The sequence below is a fragment of the Suncus etruscus genome, chromosome 3 (genome assembly GCF_024139225.1).
Source record: "Suncus etruscus isolate mSunEtr1 chromosome 3, mSunEtr1.pri.cur, whole genome shotgun sequence".
Taxonomy (NCBI): Eukaryota; Metazoa; Chordata; class Mammalia; order Eulipotyphla; family Soricidae; genus Suncus; species Suncus etruscus.
The window spans coordinates 107,360,414-107,377,767 of NC_064850.1; the positions used below are offsets into that span (position 1 = coordinate 107,360,414).

Here is a 17,354-nt window from a genome sequence, read left to right on the forward strand (position 1 = left end):
GTAACCCTTGAGCATAAAACGGTGTGGCCCGAAAAACCAAAATAAATAAAAATAAAATAAAATAATAAGAATTCCACAATGCAAAGCAGGGTCCAGAGAGCTGACCTGAAAAAATGTGTCGCATTCTCTCAAAGTCACAGTAAACATCTACACCAAAACTTGCATTAATCAGGAGTCAGAGAACTAGTAGAAATTGTGAGGTGCTTACCTTATATACAGTGAAACTTGGGACTAATCTCCAACATCCTGTATGGGTCTCCTGAGCACAGCCATGTGTTGGTCCCAAAACAAAAAGAAAACCCTAAAAAAAAAGCCCTTGCATTTAAATGGAACATGTGTGAAACCTCATCATTCTAGACAGATTTGATCCTGGGTACACCCTCTCCTAAAAAAGAATCCTGCCATTTCAGCAACAAGCTGCAATTTAAAAGAAAAATTTAAGATGCAGGATTCTATCCAGGAATGATAAGTGTATATATGTAGCGGTGGGGGGTGAGGGGCAGGGAGTAATAAATTGTGCTTGTTAAAATATAAAGTGTCAATAAATTAATAAAAACTGAAATTATATTAAGTGTCTTTTCACTATCATAAATGCTATAAAAACGAAAATTAAACAAAAATGAAAGCTGGGGAAAATTCAAGCTATGAGAGCCAGAGTGTAGGGGTGTTTGCCTTGCAATGTGACTAGACCTGGGTGTCAATCCCTGGCATTTCATATGGTCCCTCAAACATGTTCAGGAGGAGTAAATTGGTCTGAGCCACAGAACCTAGAGTAACCTCTGACACTGTTGTGTGCCTTTTACTCAAAATTAATTAACCAAACAAAAAAATCTAAGCTTCTAGAGTTATGCTATTGATAATTATTGATCCAATAAGTTAAGTAAAACAGATATAAAAAGACTACTGTAAATAGTAGTACAATCCACAATGCCCACATAGAAAAGAGGGGGGAGGAGAGAGGGAGGGGGAGAAAAGGAGGGCATCAGTGAAGACGAGAGGGAAACTAATAACACATGATGGCAGAGAAAATGTGCAATGGTAAAGGTTATTGTACATTGTATGACTTGTAAACTCAATTATGAACACAACTTTATCTATAGGGAAAAAACCCCTATATTATGAACAACTAGAATCCAGGATGTTTAAATTAAAAACACATTCAAAAAGAATGTATCTTTATCTTGTCCAGTTAAAGAATATTAAATGTATATTGTTTTCATTTTTGTGAAATCATAATTTTAGCATTTCTTAGGCAAGGTCTGAATAACAAAGTTCAACCAAAATCCATAATAATAAGTAGACTCTATCTCTACACAAAGAGTACTAGCAAACATGGGGCTAAAGAGATAGCACCTAGCAGTAGGGCATTTGCCTTGCCTACAGCTGATTCAGGATAGACGGTTTTGAAATCCAGCATTCCATATAGTCCCCTATGCCTAGTCCCTGAGTAACGCTGGGTGTGATCCAAAAAAAAACCCAAAAAAAAAAAAAAAAGTACCTGCCAAACAGAATTGAGGAAATTTTAAAAATTGGGACAAACTCCAACCTTATGGAAAGCGAATATGGAGATTCCTCCACAAGCTGGAAAATGAGCTCCCATAAGCGATCCAGCTCTCCCACTCCTAGGAATATACCCAAGGAACACAAATAATACAATACAAAAATCCCTTTCTCACACCTTATATTCATTGCAGCACTATTTACAATAGCCAGGACTCTGGAAACAATCAAGATGCCCTTCAACAGATGAGTGGCTAAAGATAACTGTGTACATATACCACAATGGAATACTATGCAGCCGTCAGGAGGAGATGAAGACTTGAAAATTTTCCCTATACATGGATGTACATGGAATCTATAATGCGGAGTGAAGTAAGTCAAAGGGAGAGAGAAGATGCAGAAAGGGTTTCACTCATTTATTGGTTTTGAAAGAAAAATGAAAGAGACATTTTTAACAGTATCTCAGAGACAAGAAAGATGAGGCTGGTAGGGGCAGCTCATGACATGAAGCTCATCACATAGAGTGATGAGTGCAGTTAGAGAAATAACCTACACTGAAACCTATCAGAACAATGTGAAGAATGAGGGAAGTAGAAGCTGCTTCTCGAGTATCAGGGGTGTTGGGGACACTAGGTGGGGAGTAGGGGGAGATCTGGAAATTGGTGGTAGGAATCTTGCACTGGTGTAGGGGGGTGTTCTTTACATGACTAATCATACAATTACTATCATATTGTAATTACGGTGTTTAAATAAAGAATAATTTAAAAAAAGTTGGACAAACTTTTAGAATTACATAGCACCCACAAGATGTAATAGGGAGAAAATATAAATTTAAACAGACCAAAGGACATGGAAGAAAATTGAAATTGTAAACGGACCAAAGACATGGAAAAATTGAAATTGTAATATAAATTTTCCCTAAAGCAAAAAGTCCAAGTCAAGATGAGCTACTAGTGAGTTCTTATGAATTTAAACTACTAACCCCTATAAAATGATTATTATTAAATATAATACCAATAAATACATACCAAATAAAACCTTATCTCTTTCACTGTTTCTAACATTGAAGAAATAGTTCCTTTGAGGATATTAACCCTGATACCAAAAGCAAATAAACCTCAGAAAAATTTACAAATCATTATCCAAAATAATATAGATGCAAAAATAATTCTAGAAAACTTTAGAGAATTTACTTCAATAATGCATTAAAATGACCACATATCTTGACCAAGTGCAATTTTTTCTGAAGAGATGTAACAATGGCTAATTATGGACAAATCAATTAGTATGGTGAAATCAGATATTATATTAAATAAATACATAACTATGTAATTTGATGCAAAGAAAGATTTTGACAAGATTCATTGTATACTTATAAAAATGCTCAAGATAGTGGCGATAGAAGGAATAGTCTTAAATATGGTAAAGGTCACAGACATCAAACACAATCTATTCTACATAGTTTGGAAACTTCTAATTACAGTTTTGACAAAAAAGAAAGAAAAGAGATTAGAATTTAAAGAGTTAAAGTAATTGCAAGTGAACTAGTAATATACATAGAAAATTCCTAAATAATCAAAAGTGAAAGGAAGAAAGAAAGAAAGAAAGAAAGAAAGAAAGAAAGAAAGAAAGAAAGAAAGAAAGAAAGAAAGAAAGAAAGAAAGAGAAGGAAAGGAAAGAAAGAAAGAAAGAAAGGAAGAGAAAGGAAAGAAGGAAAGAAGAAAAAGAAGAAGAAAGAAAGAGAAAAGAAAGAAACAAAGAAAAAAGAAACAAAGAAAAGAAAGAATAGGAGAAGAAGAAAAGAAATCACAAACAATAAACATACATTGAAATGCCCAGATTCCAAAGTGAATTTTTAAAAAATTTGCCATTTCTATAAGCAATAGACTTGAAAAAGAATGATTTTTGTCGGTTTTGTTTTTTCCAGATGATGATCAGGGCTACCTTCAGGCTTTGGCAGTCAGGGATCACTCCTGAATGTGCTTGCGTGGACCATATGGGATGCTGGAAATTGTATCCCAGGCTGCCTATGTGCAAGGCAAGTGACCTACTGCCACTATATTATCTCTACATCCCCTAGGAAAAAAAAAATTTTTAAAACAAGTATTTACTGCATTAAATGGAGTCAATTGGGCCAAGAAATTATTAAAACACAAAGAAATTATTTTATAATTACTTTATTTATTTATTCATTTTATTCAATTATTTATAAAAAATGAAGTATTTTATAATTGTTGATAAAAATGAGTCAATTGCTAAGAATCTATATAAAAGTTGAAATAAATATATAAATCACACTTAAAGGTAATAGATGAAGACTTGGGAAATGAATAAATATCACATATACATTAGATTGTACAAGGTTATTAATTATTAAATAAAAAGGGAAAGTCCATTAAAGAAATAGGAGAGAGCATATTTAAGGGCATCTGACACTGAAAGTCAATGAACTGCTTCTCTTTACTTTTGCATCAAGTGATATTGTATAAATTTAAAATAAGCTATTTAATATTTACAATATTATTGCATAACTTTTAGAAATTTGTTGTTGCTTAATTTGAGCTTCCTAAAGTGGCTATTTGTATATGTTCACACTAGCTAATGTTTGCAATAGATGTTATCTCTAAAACATATTGCACAATAGTGAACAATTTCACATGGCTCTAAGCCCATAATTCTCGACTGCTCTCAGTACTCAGGCTATCACAAAAAATGCAAATGATCCCTTAAGACATATTTTGAATTTTGAAGGGAAAACTTATCCTTTCTCAACATATGTTGGATAGAAATGCTTGACTCTTATTAGACACTGTATAAAAACTACTTGAGTTTAGTTCACAGATTCAACATGAGATTACCAACACTTTTAATGACATCTTGTTTTTGTGAATAGGGTTTGTAATGGCTGTTGGGATAAAAAGCATTTCAACATGAAAACTTCATGGGGAACAGGAAGTGAGAGTGGCAGTGTCACAGCTGATTTGAAAGTGTGAAAAGTTGTGAAGGGTTCCTATCACAAGGGTACATTTTCTTTCCCCTTTGTTTTTGTAATTATATGACATGATGAGTGCTAACTAAACTTAGGAGGTATTCATTTTACAATATGATATTGTGTATATACATATAGCTTTCAAAAGTTTTCATAAAATTGGAAGGGGGAAAACATAACTAGTGAGTGTTTGCATTACAGTGCAAACACTGTAGATTATGTCTCTAGACATAATCATACATTATTAATATCAATTTTTTGAAATAAAATACTTTATTTTGGTATATTTATTTATAGGAGTATGAGGGATATTTGAAGAGAAAGAGGTAGACACCAGATAGAAAGGTGTTTAAGAGTCAAAACAAGATTCTCCGGATGGTTAAAACAATTAAGATGATATGTCACAGATTGAGATGAGGAAAAATGTCCAAGATGGAGAATGGCAGTATTATATTTACTTTAAGAATGAATGGAGAGGAAAAATGAACAGGCACTTCTCTGAGTAAGATCAATAAATGGCCAATAGGAATATGGAAAATGTTCATCATCACTTTAGGAAGAATTACTGCAAAACTGTCTTTTATTTTTCCTAAAACCCATAGATGAGTGAGACTATTCTGTGTTTTTTTTTCTCTCCCTCTGACTTATTTCACTCAGCATAATAAATTCCAAGTACATCCATGTATGGGAAAATTTCATGACTTCATCTCTCCTGACTGTTGCATAAATTCCATTGTGTATATGTACCACAGTTTCTTTAACCATTCGTCTGTTGAAGGACATCTTGGTTGTTTCCAGAGTCTGGCTATTGTAAATAGTGCTGCAACGAATATAGATGTGAAGAAGGGATTTTTGTATTGTATTTTTATGTTCCTAGGGTATATCCCTAGGAGTGGTATAGCTGGATTGTATGGAAGCTCAATTTCCAGTTTTTGGAGGAATTTCCATATCGATTTTCATAAAGGTTGGACTAGATAGCATTCCAACCAGCGGTAAATAGGAGTTCCTTTCTCTTCACATCCCCACCAGCACTGCTTATTGCCATTTTTTGTGATGTGCGCCAATCTCTGTGGCTTAAAATGGTACCTCATAGTTGTTTTGATTTGCATCTCCCTAATGATTAGTGATGTGGAGCATTTTTTCATGTGCCTTTTGGCCATTTGTATTTCTTCTTTGACAAATTGTTCATTTCTTGTCCGCATTTTTTTGATGGGGTTAGATAGGTTTTTTCTCTTGTAAAGAGCCTCAGTACCCTTGTATATTTTGGATATTAGTTCCTGATCTGATGGGTATTGGGGTGAATAATTTCTCCCACTAAGTGGTAGTCTCTGTAATCTCTGGGGGCACTATCTCCTTTAGAGGTGCAGAAGCATCTTGGCTTAATATAGTCCCATCCATTTATCTCTGCTTCCACTTGTTCTGAGAGTGTTGTTTTCTTCCCTCCTTAAAGATGCCTTTGAGTCTCAATGTCCATGGAGTGTTTTATCTACATTTTGTTCTATATACCTTATGGTTTCAGATCTGATATCAAGGTCTTTAATCTATTTGGATTTTACCTTCATACATGATGTTAGCTGGAGGGTCCCAAGTTCGCTTTTTTGCAAGTGGCTAACATTTGTGCCACACCACTATTTGAAGAGGCTTTTCTAGCTCCATTTAGGATTTCTTGTTTCTTTTACAAAAACGAGGTGGCTGTATGTCTGGGGAACATTCTCTGAGCTACTCAGGGCCTATTCCACTGATCTGAGAGTCTGTCTTTATTCCAATACCATGCTTTTTGATAACTATTGCTTTGAATACAGCATAAAATTGGGGAAAGTAATGCCCTCCCATTATTCCTTTTTCCAAAGAGTGCTTTAGCTATTTGAGGGTGTTTATTGTTCCAAATGAATTATCAGAAGAGTTTGATATCTACTTCTTTGAAGAATGTCATGGGTCTCTTTAGAGGAATCGCGTTAAATCTTGTACAATTCCTTGGAGAGTATTGCCCATTTTAATGATGTTGAACCTGCCAATCCATGAGCAGGGTATGTGTTTCCATTCCCTACGTGTCCCTCTCTTATTTCTTGGAGCAGTGTTTTTATAGTGACGCTTAGGGGTTACTTCCTGGCTATGCACTCAGAAATCGCTCCTGGCTCAGGGGACATATGGTTACAACCAGGATTCAAACCAAACGTCTTTCCTGTAGGCAACTTGCAAGGTAAACACCCTATTGCTGTGCTATCCCCTCAGCCCAAGGTGTAAGAAATTAGGTAACAACAAGAAAGATTGATTGCTTTGCAAGTAGCAAGAAGCTGGTTTAATTTTCCCAGCATTCTATAGGGTGCCCCAAGCACCTGCCATGAGTGATTTCTGAGTGTGGAGCCAAGAGTAGACCTTGAGCACCATCAGGTATAACCCAGGAAAACCAAAAGAAAAGAAAAATACCATTTAATTTAGTTAATTATATTATTTACTACTTGGGAATTCTTATAAAATGTCATTAGTTTTGAACATATTTTTAGGAAAGCTATTAACTGACTGAAAGAGTCTTTAAAGAAACACTATGCTGGAGTCAGAGAGAGAAGGAGAGAGAGAGTGAGAGAGAGAGAAACACAGGAATTGTCTCATCGTGGTGGATTTAAGAAAAATAGGTGATAATATATGGTAATAAATACCCAAAGACAATAGAGATGGAGGGCCAGAAGAACTAGCCCATGATATGAAGATTAACACAGAGAGTGGTGAGCACCTGTTAAAGAAATAATTACACTAACAACTATCATGACAATGATAGTAAGATAGATAGATAGATAGATAGATAGATAGATAGATAGATAGGATAGATAGATAGATAGATTATAGGTAGGTTATGTAGTAGTAGGTAGGGTAGAGAGAGAGAAAGGAGAGAGAAGTGACCAGAATAAAACATTACCCAAAAAACCTAATTTCCTATATTTTTTTATCTAAATTATGTCATTGTAATCCTTCATGTTTCTTCTTGACTTTATTGAGTCATCAGTTTGGATAAAGAAGATAGTGGTTCCAGCAAAATGACATGCAGTGCATTCTCAATCTTTATCTGTGCAATTCATAGTATCTCTTAGAAGGAATGGAATCATTATTGTATCATCCAAATAAATCCCCTCTCTTCCAGCCTCCTTTAGTTCTTCTAAACCAGGGTCTTAATTAAAATCAAATTTGGCACTGCTGGTTTAAGGAGTTGGGAAATCTGGTGGTCAGTGCTGACTCTACTTGACTCAAACTTTTCTCACCTCAGATCGTTCCTCGGACAACCCCCTTCCTTTTGGCCATGTTGCAAATCCCCCCCCCCTTTTTTTCTGTGCCCCTAAGACAAATTATACTTACAACTCAATTCCAGACAATTATAAAAAATATTCAAAAGAAATGCTTTACATTCTCAATCCAATTCATTTCAAATCACCAGGAGGTGTTTTCAACTCCCCTTAAAACTCATCTAGAAAACTGTCCTCTACTGCTCTTCCTTTGAGATCATGCTTATGTCCACTTCTGTTCAAGATAATTATTGTTTAACACTTGTGTGTCTCTTGGCATCTTTTTTCTCCCACTCAAAGCACCTTAAAAATTAAACATGTGAGTTTTTATTTTGTTGCTTTTTTTCTTTTTTCCGCCATCATCACCTTCTCACTTGTGTAATATAACACAATGCTGAATAAAAACTGAACAGAAACAAGAAAAGTATGTGAGTCCGTATAAGCTGAGGAATAATAAGTGTGTAAAAATATATTTTAGGGTTTCATTTCACCTTTTAGATTTTTATCAATAGAGCTCTTATGTTTCTGACAATCATGTTATTATGTATAGATGATATATTCGCGGTTGTTTGTTAGGTTTTTTGGAAATAATCTCTGAAACTGTTAATTTAATAATTTACTATCTGCTCAAATAAAAAAATTCATTTTCCAGTGATACAGTCTACAATTTTTATTATCACTAAGTGATTTTCTTGATCCTAATTAATGATGAACAAAATTATTATAGGAAAACTTATCAATCACCTAGGCATTTCTATTTGCTGATACCTTTATTTTTTAAGATGGTACAAAATTTATTCTGCAACTTCAAAAATAAATCAGATGGGTCAGGGATGTAAACCATGTGAGGTAGAGTGCAAGTCCTTACAGGTATGAAGCCCTAGAATCAGTATCTAACACCCATATATCAAATCTCAACCAACAGAGTGCCCCTCTACCAATTTTTTTTGTTTTGTGTTTTGGGTCACACCTGGCAGCACTCAGGGAGTTTCACTCCTGACTCCGAGTTCAGAAATCACTCCTGGCAGGCACAGAGAACCATATGGGATGCCGGGATTTGAATCCCCATCCATCCTGGATTGACTGCTTGCAAGGAAAATGCCCTACCATTGTGTTCTCTCTCTCTCTCCTCTCTCTCCTCTCTCTCTCTCTCACTCTCTCTCTCTCTCTCTCTCTCTCCTCCTCTCATCTCTCTCTCCTCTCATCTCTCTCTCTCTCTCACTCTCTCTCTCTCTCTCTCTCTCTCTCTCTCTCCAACGACAATGACCAAAAGTTTTTTTTAAGTAAAAAATTTAAGGGCTGCATCCTATGAGGGTCAGGCCTCTAACAACATCTTAAGAATAGATCACTATGGGCCGGGCGGTGGCGCTGGAGGTAAGGTGCCTGCCTTACCTGCGCTAGCCTAGGAGACGGACCGCGGTTCGATCCCCCGGCGTCCCATATGGTCCCCCAAGCCAGGAGCGACTTCTGAGCGCATATAGCCAGGAGTAACCCCTGAGCGTCACCCGGGTGTGGCCCAAAAACCAAAAAAAAAAAAAAAAAAAAAAAAGAATAGATCACTAATGTCTGTCTTTATGTGGGCATGAGTTTGTAGGACAGTGGACTCCTCTCTGAGTGCCAAACCTAAATTGTAAACAATCCATGCCTAAAGTGTATATTTCCCCCTCCTATATACTATCCCCTCCCCCTTCAGAAATTCTTCTATCCTTTTATCCTCAGATCCTGATCCTATATCCCTCTTTATATAGCACTCTTTAACCTCAGTTCTTAACTCATTAGGCACCAATACCGTCTTCCTGCCCCAATAAGCCACCCACCAGTTCCCAAAGTAAATGGACACCCCTCTCAGTCCCATATCTCATGTCCTGGGCAAGAAACTACAAACCAACACTCCTGCTGACTCATACCCGTGGCCCTTCATCTCTCCCTCAGTGTATTCTGTTGCATGATTCTGTATCAGCTCCAGAAGAACCCCCAGCATAAGGACTTTACCTGACCCCTTTCTGCTGCAAATCATTTCTCAAACTCAATAAGACCAGTGTATATGTTGAAAATGTGCCCTGGATTTCACCCCCCCATAAGAATATCTCAAAAGATGTAATGGGGAAGCCTATATTTTCTTTATATGTTTAATACCACTATAATAATGCCTCTTAGTCTGTTTATTCCCAAATGTAAGGTAGCCTCTTTTTTTTTTTTTTGGTTTTTGGTTTTTGGGCCACACCCGGTGGTGCTCAGGTTACTCCTGGCTGTCTGCTCAGAAATGGCTCCAGGCAGGCACGGGGGACCATATGGGGCACTGGGATTTTAACCAACCACCTTTGGTCCTGGATCGGCTGCTTGCAAGGCAAACGCCGCTGTGCTATCTCTCTGGGCCCGTAAGGTAGCCTCTTACATCACTTCTTTTCTTTAATTATTTTTTTAAATTTATTTTTATTTATTTCATATATATACATATGTTGCTGGTGTGGATAGGGGTAAGAATGTCAGGTTATTCAATCTCTGTGCCCTGGTTTTGACCTAAGTTTTTTATCCCAGGCAAGACTTTTTCTTGTAGGTTTCATATCAAGCAGAATCAAAACAGGTAAAATTAAAGAAATATATATGCTGATATCTTTTTTAATTTTTCCTATATTGTGGCAGTATAAAAATAGCTATAATAGGACTGTTGACTGGTTCATTCATCTTGCTCTGAGCTTGTTAGCACATTGAAATTTGATTAAGAAATGGTTTGTTTGAAGGCATCAATTACCTCAATTATGTTACTTATCACAGGAAAACATACTTTCCGTCCTATTAAGTGTTGTTGTTGTTGTTTTGGTAGATAAGTATAGTAGAAAGACTAACAAATACTCAGTATGAATAGAATATATAATATATAAGCTAGGTCTGTATTTGTTAAATCAAATTCCTAAGGTTCTGTTGGTCAGAGTCACCTATAACAGTCTTATACCAGAGTAAAGTTCAGGCATTAATCCCCTCCAAAATCCCTGTACAGCAACCCAAGAAACTATTGAGTTGAGAGATACAATCTTCAATTATTAAGCTCCTCAGCTACTTTGAATATGCTTAATTTTTGACAAGTACCAATCGAGGCTGACATACTGCTAACATGACAATAAATGAAAGAAGGGAGAGTTTGATCTGTATTATAAGGACATGTCATGCACTTCAGAACTTGCTAGGCAGTGGTTTAAGAGAAAGTATAGTTGGTAAAGTGTTTGCCTTGCAGTCAAGCCAGAATTGATCTCCATTCCTATTTGGTCCCCTGAGTATCACCAGGAGTGAAACGGATAATTATGAAGGTAAACAATGAGAATGGCCAACCAAAAACAAAACAAAGCAAAGGAAAGTGATCCTGGAGCACAGAAATTTCTGGCAAGTCTAAAAAGGTAACTTAAACTCAGTACTTGTTTTGCATGCACTGGTGCCATATGGTCCCCAGAGTAATACCAAAAGCAACCCCCAGCACCAACTGGGGGGGGAGGGAGGAAGGAAGGAAGGAAGGAAGGAGAAGGAAGGAAGGAAGGAAGGAGGAGGGAGGGAGGGGAGGGAGGGAGGGAGGGAGGAGGGAGGGAGGGAGGGAGGAGGGATTAAATTACTTGTAAATCAGCTATTTAGTGTGAATACTTGGTGAAATATTTCTTGCCTTAAGAAACTTTCACTGGTCAGATAGGGTAGGCACTTGCTTTTATGTGGCCTATGTGGCTTGGATTCCCAACATGCTATTCTCTCTCCCCGCACGCCCCCCCCCCCCCAAATATCAGGAAGAATAAATTTTAGTGCAGAGTCACGAGTGGCCACCAAACAAAAACCAAACAAAAAAAAAAGTAACTTTTCAATTAGAAATCAGAAATGCGTTCAGAGACACAACAATTATCTCATCTTGCTAAACAGCTGAAATATCTCTAAACTAAAAGTTCTTAGCTTCTCCAGAACTCAACTGCCTCACATCCTTTTTTTTTTTTTTTTTTTGTAAGGCTTTTAAGTTTACATAGTTGGGTGATTCTTTTCCTTTCAGGAATACCTGATTTCTTAAATAAAGATCCTAAGAGCATGTTCTATGTCTGTTTCACACCCACAGTTTACCTTTAAACCCTTGGAAAGTGCCTCTGAGGCAGAGATGTCAATACATGCTGTTTAAAGTATTCTTGGGTCATTTTCTATATTGCCCACCTTGGCATCACTATATTTAAGGTCACACCAATTATTTGGAAAGTTCTTCTTTTTAATGGCCAACCTGACCTCTTCCTTTCCCCATAAGACCTAACCTTTTCAAGTGAATACAAATGATGCCATTGCTTCTCCTACACTTTTTCTCCCAAGAACATTATCATCTACTCTGATTAAAGATAGTTTCTTCTTAATCTAAAAAAGAGCAGATATTTGTTTGCTGCCCTTTAGGTCCTCAAACTAGGGATTTCCTGCTTGCAGACAGTACTTCATCATAAGGCAAATCTCAGCCCACCTTTTCTAGACCTCTAATAACCCTTTACTAACTCCTGGGCACTCATTCAGAAGTGATTAAAAGCACTGATGCAACACAAAAACTCAAAAACAATTTACTGCTGAATAATCAGGTGTGTTTATATGTGTGATTGTATGTGTATTGGTATCAAATACATTCTACTGACAGAATTCAGAGCTGTTGCAAACAGAGCATATGGATTTTAAGGGAAAAATAACACTTTCACTTAGAAAAATTATCAGAGATATCAGTCATAGGTATTAAATTTTGCATCCCAAAATATTTTAAAACAATGACAATGGGTACAAATAAGCTATTAGAATTTTGGCTTTGTCTATAATATGTTAGCCTCAAATCAAAAAGTTATTGACCATCTTACATTGTACTTGAATGATTTTTAAAAAGGTATTTCCAAACTTCTAGAATTCTAGAAAGTTCTTGAAGTTATTAATGCTCAAGTACTCTATAACCTCTTACAACAAAATCACAGGTTCTTTCAACAGGTCACTTATGACAAGCAAAGCAAGGCATTTATCTCTGCCAGCCGTCTTGATCACCATAATAATACTGTTCTGAACACAGAATTTATCATCTAAATGGTTTTTACGATTTCATGATCAAGTAAAAATGAATTTGAGTATACAAGGGTGGTCCTTAACTTAAAGAAAAATGCTACAAATATATCAGGTGTAAGGCATTGTAAAAGGAAAGTTAACAAGGCACTGGTTGGAAGAATGAAGCCTTTCAAATTATTCAAATTATAAAGGGATGAGTTTAAAATTTATTAGACATAAATAATACTGGAACGCAAAACATAACTAATAAGATTTTTCTTAAAAAAACATATTGAAGAAAATATAAAGGGCCTCCCAATTCTTACCACAGGCTGTGTTCTTTACACTGACTTTATAGAAAAGAAGAGGTATGGTAAATGCACCCCCAATAAACACTTCAACACAGGTCCTTTGGCCTGGCCTGTATTGTGAATTGGGGGACAAAAAAAAGAAAAAAGAAAAATGTATTAAGTATACCACTATAAGCCAGCCTCTAGTTATCCCTGCAGTATTTGTAACCCACAAGAAATTAAAATCTAGGTAATTAAGTGGCTATATGGAAAATATAACATTAGAAGTCTACAAACCACACATTTAGTCTAGAAGAAACATAGAGTTAATTTCCCCTGTGAAGAACTGAAAGGATGTGGAGTAAGTAGTAAAGTAAACATGAGCAAAGAATTTAAAAGGATGGAGTTAGATTTTGCCAGCCCTGAAAAAAACTCAGTCTCTGTTCCTAATGCTCTGCTTGACCAAGTATTATACCCTCTGTTTTCTCTGGAACCTCCCTTTTTCTTATCTTTCTCTTCCCTTTACTTTTCTTCTGTTCTCACAGTTCTATGATTTTTGAATAAATCACAAGTGCAGTGCTTAATTTTTTCCAACTGAATATTTAATTATCTACTTAGGAAACTTTTTTAAAGTTCCTCCCAGCTATAAAGATTCTGTGATAATTAAGAGACATTTGTTTTCCTCTAATATTTGAATTTAAAATTTGGAAAATGGAAATTAAGTTTTGGAATTGATGACAAAGCAAATGGATCATTTGTTTGTTTAGTTTGGAGACACATGGGGTGGGTGGTGTTCAGTGGCTGTTCTTAGTTTTGTGCTCAGGATAAGCCCTGTGGCTTTGGGAATCAAGCTTTGCTAGGGTAGAGGATAAATTCAAGTTATTCTTTTGCTCCAGTTTATAATAATCTCTTTTTAATGCCCTATGTGTAATAATTGGGGAGGAATCAAAATGGACAATAAAATATGGAATTAGGAGCTGTGTGCTATCAAATAGTGGGTAAGGAGTTGCTTTACAAGCAGCCAACCTGTGTTTGACCCCAGCATCCCCATATAGTCGTGCCAAGCATCACCAGAAGTAGTGATTCCTTAATCAGAACCAGGTTTATTACCTTGAGCCATGCTAAGTGTGACCCCAAAAACTATATAAAAAAAACATAGAATTTGGCATTTTCTACCCTTTAAAATGTCTTGTGAATAATAATTAACAATAAAGTTATTATTACATTGTTATATAATATAACACTAGTTTAATAATATCATTAATGTACATTCACTTATGTATCAAAGAACTTAAAGAACACTCAGTATAACTTCTAGTTTCTAAACTTAATTCTAGTTTTATTGTGTATGGGAAAATTTCTTTTCTAATATCTTCTTCATCCTAAAACAAACTTATTCTTGTGACTATACAATAAAATTCAAATGCCTTAATTTAAAAATACATGGACATACTTTTATTTTTATATCTATATATTTGTATATTTCCCTTAAATGTTAACATACAATTGCAATAATAATATTAATTATTTTATAATTATATGATTTTCTTTTACCCCCGAAATTCTTTTCTGCTAAAAAAGGATTCGAAGCATTTGTGTAGAGGAATGGCCTGAATTTCTAGAAAAGAACAATTTCTGGCTCCAACCGGAGTTTCAAAGGCTCCCGGAGAAATCGTGTGCCCAAGATAATCTCCAAGTCGGGAATAATAAATGAACTCCAGACAAACTCCATGGCTGCCTCATGGATCTGGCAGGACTAAGCATCTGTGCTGTGCTGTTGCTGTGGCTGCGTATATAGGAGGCCTGAGCAGGACTTGACCAGTCTGATCCAAGCCACGCATGTATTTTTTGGAGGGAGGGGGGATGGGGCACACCAGTTGACAATCATCCAGGTTACTCCTGGTTCAGGGGACAAGATGGGATGCCAGGGGATCAACAACCCTCGTCTGTCCTGGGTCAGCCTCATGCAAGGCAAACACTATACACTGGTGCTACTACTACCCCGCCTCTAGAGCACAGATTCTTTTATTCTGTTTTGTTTGTTTTTTTTTTGGGGGGGGGGTTTGTTGTTTGATTTGGGGCCACATTCGTGACACTCAGGGGTTACCTCCTGGCTATGTGCTCAGGAAATCACTCCTGGCTAGGGGGACCATATGGGACTCTGGGGATCCAACCCAGGTCCATTCTGGGTCAGCAGCATACAAGGCAAATGCCTTACTGATGCGCTATTGCTTCTGTCCCTATAGCAGAGATTCTTTTTTTTTTTTTTTTTTTTGTTTTTTCCGGGCCACAACCCCATTTGATGCTCAGGGGTTACTCTCTTGGCTAAGCGCTCAGAAATTGCCCCTGACTTGGGAGACCCGTATGGGACACACCGGGAGATCGAAACGCTGTCTTTCGCCAGACCCAGAATATTTTCTTTTCTTTGTTTTTTGTTTTTTTGTTTTTTGGGCCACAGCCAAGGCTGTCCCTCCCTCACCACTACTATTCAACGTAGTGCTGGAAGTTCTCGTCATAAAAATGAGGCCAAGAAAAAACATATCAAGGGCATCAAGATAGGAAAGGAAGAAATCAAGCCTCTCACATCTTGTAGAAGACATGGATCCTGTATTTGGAGACTCTGAAAAACTCTACCAAAAAGCTTCTAGAAACCAGAGATTCATATAGCAAAGTGCAGGCTACAAAATTAACACACAAAAGCAATGGCCTTCATGTACACCAGTAATTGATAGAGAAGAAATGAATATTAAAAAAATCACATTCAAATTAGTGCCACACAAACTTACATATCTTGGAGTCAAATTAAGTAAGAATGGGAAGGACCTATACAAAGAAAACTACAAAACTCTGCTTCAAGAACTAAAAGAAGACATAAGGAAATGGAGACACATACCCTGCTCATGGATTGGGAGGATTTACATCATTAAAATGGCAATACTCCCCAAATCATTATACTGATTTAATGCATCCCTCTGAGGATATCTATGACATTCTTTAAAGAAGTGGAACAAAGACTCCTGAAATTAATTTTCACAAGAAACACCCACAAATAAATAGAGCAGCCCTTGGGAAAAGGAATATTGGAGGCATCACTTTCCCAAACATTGCATTGTATTACAAAGCTATAGTCATTAAAACAGCATGGTACTGGAATAAAGACAGACACTCAAATCAGTGGAATAGACGAGAATTCAGAGAATGTTTTTCAGGTATACAAAGAATATATCTTTGATAAAGGTGCAATAAATGCAAAATGGAGCAAGGAAAGCCTCTTCAACAAGTGGTGTTGGCACAACTGGTTAGCCATGCAGAAAAAAGAACTCAGACTTCCATTTAACACCATGGACAATGGTTAAATCCAAATGGATTAAAGAACTTTATATCAGACCCGAAATCATAAGGTATGAACAACACATAGGCAAAATATTCCATGACATTAAGCCTAAACATATCTTCAAGGAGGAAACAGCACTTCCAAACAAGTGGAAGTAGAGAAAAACAGATGGGACTATATTAAGATTTCAAAAGAAGGAGTGCCTAGGATACAAAAGCCACGCATAGATTGGGAGAAACTATTCACCCAATACCATCAGATAAGGGGCTAATATCAAAAGTATTCAAGGTACTGACAGAACTTAACAAGAAAAAAAAATCTAATCCCATCAAAAATAGGAAGAAGAAATGAACAATTTCTCAAAGAAGAAATACAAATGGCCAAAAGGCACATGAAAAAATGCTTTACATCACTAATCATCAGGGAGATGCAAAACAAAACTATTCTATCTAGCATGCAGAGACTGACACACATCACAAAGAACAAGAACACTTAGTGCTGACGGGGATGTGGAGAGAAAGGAACTCTTATTCACTGCTGGTGGGAATGCCATTTAGTATAGCCTTTATGGAAAACAATATGGAGATTCCTCAAAAAGCTAGAAATTGAACTCTCACAGCTATAACACTTTTAAGAATATACCCTAGGAACACAAAAATACAATTCAAAAATCTCTTCCTCACACCTATAGTCATTACAGTGCTAATTATAATAGACAGACTCTGGAAACAACCAAGATGCCCTTCAACAGATAAAAGGCTAAAGAAACTGGTACACATACACAATGGAAATATTATATAGCCATCAGGAGAGATGGAGTCACAAAATTTTCCTATACATGGATGTACATGGAATCTATTATGCTGAGTCAAATAACTCAGAGGAGAGAGAGAGAGACATAGAATTATCTCACTCATCTATGGGTTTTAAAAAAAAATTCTTCC

At 36.4% G+C, this 17,354-nt stretch overlaps 1 protein-coding gene and 1 non-coding gene across 2 annotated transcripts in view; one reads left to right on the forward strand and one right to left on the reverse strand.

The window, feature by feature from the left end:
* GUCY1A1 (guanylate cyclase 1 soluble subunit alpha 1) overlaps positions 1–17,354 on the reverse strand; it is an 825,102-nt gene that overhangs the window by 472,407 nt on the left and 335,341 nt on the right. The gene's annotated exons all lie outside the window — the stretch shown is intronic.
* On the forward strand, positions 13,096–13,232 carry LOC126005245 (small nucleolar RNA SNORA51). Its single transcript, XR_007494413.1, has one exon. It is a non-coding gene; the product is annotated as a small nucleolar RNA SNORA51 (small nucleolar RNA).